The following is a 12551-nucleotide window of genomic DNA, read 5'->3' as shown; positions in this document are numbered from 1 at the left end:
CAGTGCTTCTGTGAACACAGTAAACCAGAATAAAAGTGTATATATAACTGTATATATAATAAATAGGCCAACTTAAATGAACAATTAACAAAACTAAAGTGCAATAAAGAATGGACACTTCAGGACATAATTTTCAATTTTCACCTGACAATGCAAGCTTTTGAAAACGAGTTTCAAAGTGCAAGGTTTTGAAAACGATGCCTTTACTATCTGCATGTAAACAACATAAACGTGAATTTGTGAAATTGGTATGTCATTCCAACCCGGTCACACTAAATGTGTCTCTATAGCACACATTGTGTTTATTGTGCAATTTATACGCGAAAAGGAGTTTCTGTGTGCATATGATACGCATGGGTGGGTTTAGGGTAGGTTTAGTAATGGTGTGTAATATGTATTATATGTTTGGTTAGGATTAGTGTTGTAGGGTGCATGACGTGTGTATTCACCTTATTTTCCACGAGGGTGACGCCATTACGTTCGTTTTGTCATCTTACTTCGGGCTGAGAGGGACCTCAACTTCCGTCTGAAAGGACGCTAGTTTCTAGACGTAATTCTATTGTTCTAACGGTAAAATATGTCAAGTATTGTATGGTCAGTTAGGGGCTGCCATAACAATTGGATTAAGAGGATAGAACAATTTAACCAACAGTGTTACGAACACAATGTAAAGCGATCGGAATGTTGTGGTGTACTTTACGATTTACACCCGGATGTGCCGTGTCAGTTTAGCGGAAGTCGGATGACAAATTGCGGAAGCGCAAAGTATTAAAAGTGGGCGGGGCGGAATAAGGTGAATTACACGCAATAAAGTGCTATCATATGAATGTATTAAATGCATGAATAAGCCTTTCTGCATCTGACAGGGATAAAGAAGTTTGAATTCTGGCAATATTTTTAAGATGGAAAAATGCAGATTTTGAAACCATTTTGATATGGGCATCAAATGACAAATGCGGATCAAAGATAACACCTAGATTTCGCACTTGTGATGCTGGAGACAATAATTCAGAATCAGAAAACAGACTTAGACAGTTATGTTTGTGCAAATCTGTCAGCATACCAAAAAGTAACAGTTCCATTTTTGATTTGTTAAGCTTAAGATAGTTGTCATGCATCCATACCTTTATTTCTTCCAGACATACGGTAAGAGCTGTAATTGCGAGATTTGGATCAGGGAGTGAGCTAACATAGATCTGCATGTCATCAGCATAACAAGGAAAAACCCCGTACCGTACTTTCTAATAATGTCACCAAGCGGCAACATATAGCTGCAGAACAAAGTAGGTCCTAGTACTGACCCCTGCGGGACGCCCTGCTGTACTAATGTTGCCTCCGATTTGTTCTTCCCCAAATAAATATACTGCAAAGAGATGCCAGAGGTGCCTAACAAAACACGCAACCTGTCAAGGAGGATGATATGACATATAGTGTCAAAAGCAGCGCTAATGTCTAGCAGAACCAAAATGCTGCAAGCACCCATATCAGCAGAAACATTAGGCGTTTCTCAATAGCAAGTACGCACAGTTTGGACTTGCCAAGTCCAGCTCAGGAGAATGACTCCCGAGGACGCGAGTCCGGTAATTCTGCTAATGGAACAGCACGTTCTTCAAAGCGTCAGTCAGCTCGCTCTGCTACTCCGGTTATCTCTGTATGTACATTTTAGGCAACAATAAAACAAAATATGTTATAAAACACCACACTGCCTCTTTTCGTTTTCATTTAAAGAAATCTTAAACATTATAGCCACACAAATGGTGATTGCCTGGATCTCACAACCTGGATCAAATTTTCATAAATCTTTATAAATAAACCACAGATTTGAGCTTTAAACAACTACATTCTCGCCTGAAAAACTCTTAAATTTACATTTCGTGACACAGTAACAGTAGTATTATATGTCAACTGTAAATTAAAAGATGGCGCTTCTTATGTTGTCATTCCCCTTGTAGCACGCGCAAGTGACGATTCTCTGTCAACCAATCAACGTCCTGCAGTTAGTCTAGCTCCACCCTTTAGTACCATACCACTGTGCTGGTACCCCAACGGAAGGGTACCCAAAAAGTGTTAAGGTTCGGCTTTTTGGTACCATTCACAACTTTTGACAGTGGAAACGGAAATAAATGCATACCGTACCGTACCGTACCGCTCAGTGAAAACAAGCCATTAGAGATTAGAGTCGAATCTTCCCTAACAATTTTTAAGTCTCTTTTAAAAAGGTATTTGTTTTCTCTGGCGTATTGATTTTTTTTTTTTTAAATGTATATATTATATTATATTTTTGTGTATTAGAGTGTGTATATTTAGGATACGTATTTAGTTGTCTTGTACAGCACTTTGGCCAGTCTTGTGGCTGTTTTAAATGTACTTTATAAATTAATTAAACTTGAAACCACTGATTGTAATAATACATCAAAATTCTTACTGTCAGTTAACCGGTTAGTCATAGTATTCTCAATGTATTTTAACACTGGCACTTTAGTTGAACCATCTGAATATTTTAAATGCAACAATCAACATAAAATTGAGTTTTGACCTTTGTGTATTTTTTTTACAGTGTATTTTTTAGGGCAATAAACCCAGACAGCAACATAGTGTTGGCCCAGATCCGGCCCACATCCGGGCTGTGTGGATTCCAGATGTGGGCCAGATCCGGGCCGATACTATGTAGCTGTCTGAGACTGGTGTTTTAGTGTTATTATGAACATCGCCATCACATTCAGAGATACTGCTAAATGTAAAAGCAATCAAACGTGTCATTCTTTATTATCAAACAGTGGACAAAATAAGTAAATTTGTGTAATGAAATGAATATAACATGTGCATGCATACTGCTGCTGCTTATCTTTAGCATGTACACTAACTTGTGTGGAAATGGGCATGGAATGGTGAAAAAATGCTGACCTAAAAATTGTTACACTTAATTTAAGTGATATTACTTAACATTAATGAACCAACATACAATAAAACTACCAAAACACATCATTCATGTCTCAAATTAAGGCATTCTTTCAGAACTCTAGTGAAGGTTTCAGCCAACAAACATAAATTAAATATACAAAACAAAAAACACACAAACAACAGGCAGCAATATGCACTATTTTCTGCTGTTCAGAATTCAATGCAGTTTATGTTACATGGTTCATGTTTACATTAATGTACAAACCTTTTGTATAGATGGTGATGAAAATGAAAGACTAAGACTTGTGTATGTGTTTAGCTACATCTTATTTTTTCTGATTTAAAAAAAATAATATTTCAGAATAATATATATCAATGTGGTATACGGTAGAAATATTACACATTTCAGTCTAGCTTAGGTTTTTAAATTAAATAACACAGTCTTGGAAATAATATGTAAGCATGTGCAAATAAGCCTGTATAGTAAATCAAGTTCTGTTGGTCTTTGTGTTTAAGTGAGAAATTAATTCATTTAAATTGAAAGATCTCAATGTTTATAAGATCTTTCAATTATGTTTAACAGTTTTGAGCGTATAAAAGAGTGTATAAAAATGGGCTCTGAGTTTTGGCAGTGGTTGTGTCTAAGTGAAATATGTAGTTTGGAAGATGTAGTCACTGAATGCATTAATACAACATTGAATGACACAGACATTTGCAACACTTCTACAGTAATACCGTAGTAAAATATATTCAGAATCTAAAAAATTAAATACTATCAAAACAATTAGATGTAGCTGAACACATACAGGTATTAATCTTTCAGTTTCATCACCATCTATAAAAAGGGGAAACTTGGGGGAAAATGTGTACTGTACTGTAAACAATGACCATGTAACATATAATGTTGTGAATTCTGAACAACAGAAAACAGCAGAAATATTTTATAATGCTTCCTGTTATTTGTGTTTTTTTATTTAACGTGTGTTTTTTGGGGGTAAAACCTTTTCTAGTGTTCTGGAAGAATGAGTTGATCTGACACATGAATGAAGTTTCAGTGCATTTTGAATGTGAAATGAACTGCTGTCAAGCTGTAAGTTGGTTTGGAGAGGATATCATGGTCTTTTAACCTGACATCATTTAAGACATCATTTAAGACTGTGGTATAAATGATTGAATGATTTAACCATAACTCATTACTATCCTTGATTTCTAAAATAGGTATTTTTCATATGTATGTAGACTAGGGTGTGTGAATTGAGTTGTTGCACTTCCCCCCCACACACAATTTACATATCAATGCAGGAAGGCCTTAAAGGCCAGTGTTTGTCTCAGGTGAGAGCCAACAACCCCCAGAGTCCTGTTACCAATATCTGTGCAACTTCTCAAATACACTAGAATAAACTAGAGAAAACGCTGGGATTTACCCTGCCAAATTAAATTAAATTACAGGTTTTTACAATCACTAGGACACATTTCTCAATATTTAGGTACATTTTCAAAACTCTTCACTCAGTTCTCCTAACCAACTTACAGCTTGACAGCAGTTCATTTCACAATCAAAATGCACTGAAACTTCATGTCTCAGATCAACTCATTCTTCCAGAACACTAGAAAAGATTTAACAACAAACACACTTTGTCACTCATAAAACAAAACAAAAAACACAAACAACAGGAGCATTACACAATGTTTTCTTTTGTAAAATGCTTTCATAAAACAAGAATGACACTATCTACTGTTTATAATTCACTGCAGTTGATGTTACATGATCCTTTTTGATTACAGCCCAGTTATCATCTATGATAATATTGAGCAGGTGGATACCTATAAGTATATAGGTGTGGTCATTGATCGTTCATTTACTTGGAAAGCCCACATTGATTATCTTTGTTCAAAATTCCGGCAACGATTGTATTTAAGAAGACTTAGGCTGTTTGGTGTAAATCAGAGAATTATGCAATTATTTCATTATGCCGTTTTAGGTAGTCTTTTAAATTATTGGATGCACACTTCATATGGCAATCTTTTGGTCCAATTAAAATCACAGCTTGTACGTCTTGTGAAAACTGCAATGTTAAGTTATGGGTGTAAGAGAGTACTCATCACTTCAATCAATTTACGAATCGTGGATTTAAAAAAAAAATGCACAGACAATAGTGAGTGATTCAAGCCATGTTTTATTTCCAATGTATCAGCTTCTGCCATCAGGGAGGGGGTATAGAGTCCCACTGAGTAAGAGGAACCGTTACAAAAAAATCATTTATTCCTGTATCTATTAATATGTTAAATAGCCAGATGTAGTAATGCCGTTTTTTTAAAACTCTTTTTGGTTTGTGTGTGTATGTATATGTTGTGTACTAATGCAGCTTTGAGTCCAAGACAAATTTCCTGAAAAAGGGCAATAAAGTAAAGTATACTAACAAACTAACTTTTTAACATTACTGTACTAAAATTGTTACGGACTGCTCCGAGACTTGAAGGTTGGGATCCAAATGCAGCTTTTAATAAACAGAGTAATCCAAAGAACAGGCAAGGGTCATACACAGGCAGGCAGTCAAAACAAAGAAACAAAGAAACAAACAAAACAGGCAGGGACCAGAGGCAAGAGAGTAATCCAGGGACCAGAGGCAAGAGAGTAATCCAGGGAACAGGGCAAGATATCCAAAACCGAAATACAAGAAACCAGGGAAAACGCTCAGAGATGCAGTGAAACACTTAACAAAACTTCGCAGTGAGTGATGGGGTGAACCAGGCTTATATGGGGTGAACTAAACAAGAAGATGAGATACAGGTGAATGTGATAATGAGTGCTGATGAGTCCAGGCAGAGAATGATGGGAGATGTAGTCTGTGAGTGAACATGAGAGTCAAGTGTGGAGTGCCCTCTGGTGGCTCTCGAGGGCACTCCAGCTGGTTATCGTTACATAGCCCCTCCCCAAAGAGCGGCTTCCAGACGCTCCAAAACTGTCCAGGTGGGAGGTGGCCCGGAGGCGGATCCAGGGGCGGGATGGAGGGCCAGGTCCGTGGAGCGGAAGAGGACCTTGAGACTGCGGTAATACGGGAGGCCAGGACGGAGCAGGCAGTGCAGGCGACCAGGGCGGAGCAGGCGGCCAGGGCGGAGCAGGCTGTGCAGGCGGCCAGGGCAGAGCAGGCTGTGCAGGCGGCCAGGGCAGAGCAGGCTGTGCAGGCGGCCAGGGCAGAGCAGGCTGTGCAGGCGACCAGGGAGGAGACGACCCTTCAGGCGGCCAGGGAGGCGACCATGGCACAGGAACAGACACCGGCTCAGGAACAGGAACAGACACCGGCTCAGGAACAGGAACAGACACCAGCTCAGGAACAGGAACAGGAACAGACACCGGCTCAGGAACAGACACCGGCTCAGGAACAGACACCGGCTCAGGAGCGGCCATCTTGTCCGAAGACACTGGCTCGGCGGAGACCATCTTGTCCTGAGACACTGGCTCGGCGGAGACCATCTTGTCCTGAGACACTGGCTCGGCGGAGACCATCTTGTCCTGAGACACTGGCTCGGCGGAGACCATCTTGTCCTGAGACACTGGCTCGGCGGTGGCCATCTTGTCCGAAGACACAGGCGTGGTTTCAGCCATCTTGTCCGAAGACACAGGCGTGGAGTCGGCCATCTTGTCCGAAAACACAGGCGTGGAGTCGGCCATCTTGTCCGAAGACACAGGCGTGGAGTCGGCCATCTTGTCCGAAGACACAGGCGTGGAGTCGGCCATCTTGTCCGAAGACACAGGCGTGGAGTCGGCCATCTTGTCCGAAGACACAGGCGTGGAGTCGGCCATCTTGTCCGAAGACACAGGCGTGGAGTCGGCCATCTTGTCCGAAGACACAGGCGCAGAAAGAGGAAGAGGAACAGATTCAGGCTCAGTATCAGGATCAGATTCAGGCTCAGGAACTGATTCAGTCTCGGCGGGACGAGACTCTTGACGGGCGGACGTGACGTGAAGCTCAGTCTCTGGATCGGCAGAAGTGACGTGAAGCTCAGTCTCTGGATCGGCAGAAGTGACGTGAACAGTCTCTGGCTCGGCAGAAGTGACGTGAACAGTCTCTGGATCAGGATCAGCGTGCTCTGAGCTTGACGGGACCAGCAGCGGCGAGGGCTTTGAGCTGGATAGGACCAGCGGCGAAGAGGACTCTGAGCTGGTTAGGACCAGAGATGAAGAGGGCTCTGAACTGGATGGAACCAGCGGCGAAGAGGGCTCTGAGCTGGGCAGGACCGGCGGCGAAGAGGGCTCTGAGCTGGGCAGGACCAGCGGCGAAGAGGGCTCTGAGCTGGGCAGGACCAGCGGCGAAGAGGGCTCTGAGCTGGGCAGGACCAGCGATGAAGAGGGCTCTGTGCTGGGCAGGACCAGCGGCGAAGAGGGCTCTGTGCTGGATGGAACCAGCGATGAAGAGGGCTCTGTGCTGGATGGGACCAGCAGTGAAGGCTCTGTGCTGGACGGGACCAGCGGTGAAGAAGGCTCTGTTTGGCGGGCATGTCGCTTGCTGTCTCAGGCGCGGCGGGCATGATGCTCTCAGTCTCAGGGGCGGCGGGCATGACGCATACTGCCTTGGCTTCGGCAGATCTGGCGTGAAGTGCGGGCTCGGCTGGACTGGCGTGAAGTGCAGGCTCGGCTGGACTGGCGTGAAGCGCAGGCTCGGCAGGGCTGACGTGAAGCGCAGGCTCGGCAGGGCTGACGAGGAGAAGCTCAGGCTGAGGGGATACTGCGGGCTCACGGAGCTCCTCCTCTACCCCGCCCACAGTAAACGATGATCCGCTTAACAAAAGGGCCAGATCAATATAGTGCTCCAAAGTCTCATGAGGATCATGCAAGGGCATGAATGAACTGAGCGGTTCAGATAGCCCTCCCCGAAAAAAGATCTTAAGGCATTCTGTGTTCATTGAGGTGAGATTTGCCAGTTCAATAAACTCCTCGACATACCTCTCAATCGGCTGATTCCCCTGACGGAGACGCAGGATTTGTACTGCTATATCTGATGGCATCGCTGCTGGATCTAGGTATGGCGAAGTTTTCTGTTACGGACTGCTCCGAGACTTGAAGGTTGGGATCCAAATGCAGCTTTTAATAAACAGAGTAATCCAAAGAACAGGCAAGGGTCATACACAGGCAGGCAGTCAAAACAAAGAAACAAAGAAACAAACAAAACAGGCAGGGACCAGAGGCAAGAGAGTAATCCAGGGACCAGAGGCAAGAGAGTAATCCAGGGAACAGGGCAAGATATCCAAAACCGAAATACAAGAAACCAGGGAAAACGCTCAGAGATGCAGTGAAACACTTAACAAAACTTCGCAGTGAGTGATGGGGTGAACCAGGCTTATATGGGGTGAACTAAACAAGAAGATGAGATACAGGTGAATGTGATAATGAGTGCTGATGAGTCCAGGCAGAGAATGATGGGAGATGTAGTCTGTGAGTGAACATGAGAGTCAAGTGTGGAGTGCCCTCTGGTGGCTCTCGAGGGCACTCCAGCTGGTTATCGTTACAAAAATATTCCTAAGTTTCCCCTTTTGTATAGATGGTGATGAAACTGAAAGACTAACACTTACATCTAATTATTTTGATTATATTATATTTTAGAATCAGAATATCTATTTCAATGTGATTGAAATTACTTGTTATTTTTAACAGTTTAACAGTACTATTATTATTAACAGTTTTAAAAAGCGTATGTAAACATGTGCAAATTAGCCTGTATAGAACATAAAGTTCTGTTGGTGTTTGTGTTTAAGAATAATTAATGTAAATGGAACAAAATGCATTCAATGACATCTTTCAAAGCAGTGATCCACAGTTTAGCTCACATAGACGGATGGTGTGATCACTGTGTGAAGAGAGTTTTGAAAAAGTGACTTTAGAATTGGGAAACTTACATTTTATTTGTGTTTGGAATAATCATTAATTTAGTTTCATTGCGAACATAGTGCTAAACAAGTAAACAAGATTTTATATTTAAATATTATATTATAATATATAATACTGATTTCAGAAAATCCCTGGGAGTGTGAATGAACAGAAATCAAACAATCGCGGGACAAATTATCAGTGTATTTTCCGGAATCTCTGTGTGAACGGGGCTTATGTGAGCCAAACTGTGGATCATTTATTATTGCTTTGGCAATTTTTTTTATTTATTTCTCACTTAACACAAACACCAACAGACATTTATGTTCTATACAGGCCAATTTGCAGATGTTTTAAATTCTGAATCTAAAAAAAACAAAAACAAAAAAATTATATTTAACTAAACACCTATACAAGTGTTAATCTCAGTTTCATATTTTTGTACAGTATTGTAAACGTGGATAATGTAACATTAACTGCAGTGAACAGTAGATAGTGTAATTCTTGTTTTATTTATTTTTTAAATACATTTTTACAAAAGAAAACTTTACAAAATAAATTTGGCAGGGTAAATCCCAGCGTTTTCTCTAGTTTATTCTAGTGTATTTGAGAAGTTGCACAGATATTGGTAACAGGACTCTGGGGGTTGTTGGCTCTCACCTGAGACAAACACTGGCCTTTAAGGCCTTCCTGCATTGATATGTAAATTGTGTGTGGGGGGGAAGTGCAACAACTCAATTCACACACCCTAGTCTACATACATATGAAAAATACCTATTTTAGAAATCAAGGATAGTAATGAGTTATGGTTAAATCATTCAATCATTTATACCACAGTCTTAAATGATGTCTTAAATGATGTCAGGTTAAAAGACCATGATATCCTCTCCAAACCAACTTACAGCTTGACAGCAGTTCATTTCACATTCAAAATGCACTGAAACTTCATTCATGTGTCAGATCAACTCATTCTTCCAGAACACTAGAAAAGGTTTTACCCCCAAAAAACACACGTTAAATAAAAAAACACAAATAACAGGAAGCATTATAAAATATTTCTGCTGTTTTCTGTTGTTCAGAATTCACAACATTATATGTTACATGGTCATTGTTTACAGTACAGTACACATTTTCCCCCAAGTTTCCCCTTTTTATAGATGGTGATGAAACTGAAAGATTAATACCTGTATGTGTTCAGCTACATCTAATTGTTTTGATAGTATTTAATTTTTTAGATTCTGAATATATTTTACTACGGTATTACTGTAGAAGTGTTGCAAATGTCTGTGTCATTCAATGTTGTATTAATGCATTCAGTGACTACATCTTCCAAACTACATATTTCACTTAGACACAACCACTGCCAAAACTCAGAGCCCATTTTTATACACTCTTTTATACACTCAAAACTGTTAAACATAATTGAAAGATCTTATAAACATTGAGATCTTTCGATTTAAATGAATTAATTTCTCACTTAAACACAAAGACCAACAGAACTTGATTTACTATACAGGCTTATTTGCACATGCTTACATATTATTTCCAAGACTGTGTTATTTAATTTAAAAACCTAAGCTAGACTGAAATGTGTAATATTTCTACCGTATACCACATTGATATATATTATTCTGAAATATTATTTTTTTTAAATCAGAAAAAATAAGATGTAGCTAAACACATACACAAGTCTTAGTCTTTCATTTTCATCACCATCTATACAAAAGGTTTGTACATTAATGTAAACATGAACCATGTAACATAAACTGCATTGAATTCTGAACAGCAGAAAATAGTGCATATTGCTGCCTGTTGTTTGTGTGTTTTTTGTTTTGTATATTTAATTTATGTTTGTTGGCTGAAACCTTCACTAGAGTTCTGAAAGAATGCCTTAATTTGAGACATGAATGATGTGTTTTGGTAGTTTTATTGTATGTTGGTTCATTAATGTTAAGTAATATCACTTAAATTAAGTGTAACAATTTTTAGGTCAGCATTTTTTCACCATTCCATGCCCATTTCCACACAAGTTAGTGTACATGCTAAAGATAAGCAGCAGCAGTATGCATGCACATGTTATATTCATTTCATTACACAAATTTACTTATTTTGTCCACTGTTTGATAATAAAGAATGACACGTTTGATTGCTTTTACATTTAGCAGTATCTCTGAATGTGATGGCGATGTTCATAATAACACTAAAACACCAGTCTCAGACAGCTACATAGTATCGGCCCGGATCTGGCCCACATCTGGAATCCACACAGCCCGGATGTGGGCCGGATCTGGGCCAACACTATGTTGCTGTCTGGGTTTATTGCCCTAAAAAATACACTGTAAAAAAAATACACAAAGGTCAAAACTCAATTTTATGTTGATTGTTGCATTTAAAATATTCAGATGGTTCAACTAAAGTGCCAGTGTTAAAATACATTGAGAATACTATGACTAACCGGTTAACTGACAGTAAGAATTTTGATGTATTATTACAATCAGTGGTTTCAAGTTTAATTAATTTATAAAGTACATTTAAAACAGCCACAAGACTGGCCAAAGTGCTGTACAAGACAACTAAATACGTATCCTAAATATACACACTCTAATACACAAAAATATAATATAATATATACATTTAAAAAAAAAAAAATCAATACGCCAGAGAAAACAAATACCTTTTTAAAAGAGACTTAAAAATTGTTAGGGAAGATTCGACTCTAATCTCTAATGGCTTGTTTTCACTGAGCGGTACGGTACGGTACGGTATGCATTTATTTCCGTTTCCACTGTCAAAAGTTGTGAATGGTACCAAAAAGCCGAACCTTAACACTTTTTGGGTACCCTTCCGTTGGGGTACCAGCACAGTGGTATGGTACTAAAGGGTGGAGCTAGACTAACTGCAGGACGTTGATTGGTTGACAGAGAATCGTCACTTGCGCGTGCTACAAGGGGAATGACAACATAAGAAGCGCCATCTTTTAATTTACAGTTGACATATAATACTACTGTTACTGTGTCACGAAATGTAAATTTAAGAGTTTTTCAGGCGAGAATGTAGTTGTTTAAAGCTCAAATCTGTGGTTTATTTATAAAGATTTATGAAAATTTGATCCAGGTTGTGAGATCCAGGCAATCACCATTTGTGTGGCTATAATGTTTAAGATTTCTTTAAATGAAAACGAAAAGAGGCAGTGTGGTGTTTTATAACATATTTTGTTTTATTGTTGCCTAAAATGTACATACAGAGATAACCGGAGTAGCAGAGCGAGCTGACTGACGCTTTGAAGAACGTGCTGTTCCATTAGCAGAATTACCGGACTCGCGTCCTCGGGAGTCATTCTCCTGAGCTGGACTTGGCAAGTCCAAACTGTGCGTACTTGCTATTGAGAAACGCCTAATGTTTCTGCTGATATGGGTGCTTGCAGCATTTTGGTTCTGCTAGACATTAGCGCTGCTTTTGACACTATATGTCATATCATCCTCCTTGACAGGTTGCGTGTTTTGTTAGGCACCTCTGGCATCTCTTTGCAGTATATTTATTTGGGGAAGAACAAATCGGAGGCAACATTAGTACAGCAGGGCGTCCCGCAGGGGTCAGTACTAGGACCTACTTTGTTCTGCATCTATATGTTGCCGCTTGGTGACATTATTAGAAAGTACGGTACGGGGTTTTTCCTTGTTATGCTGATGACATGCAGATCTATGTTAGCTCACTCCCTGATCCAAATCTCGCAATTACAGCTCTTACCGTATGTCTGGAAGAAATAAAGGTAAGTGATGCATGA

The 12551-nt window shown here is 40.0% G+C and overlaps 1 long non-coding RNA gene across 1 annotated transcript in view; it reads left to right on the top strand.

The window, feature by feature from the left end:
• The first annotated feature begins 778 nt into the window (after positions 1-778).
• LOC309479498 overlaps positions 779-12551 on the top strand; it is a 111282-nt gene continuing 99509 nt past the window's right edge. Inside the window, exon 1 of the long non-coding RNA XR_014199230.1 lies at positions 779-793. This is a non-coding gene — a long non-coding RNA (uncharacterized lncRNA). The remainder of the gene's footprint in view (positions 794-12551) is intronic.

Source organism: Leuciscus leuciscus (genome assembly GCF_965113295.1).
Source record: "Leuciscus leuciscus genome assembly, chromosome: 17".
NCBI classification, from domain to species: domain Eukaryota; kingdom Metazoa; phylum Chordata; class Actinopteri; order Cypriniformes; family Leuciscidae; genus Leuciscus; species Leuciscus leuciscus.
This window is presented reverse-complemented; position numbering and strand designations above follow the sequence as displayed.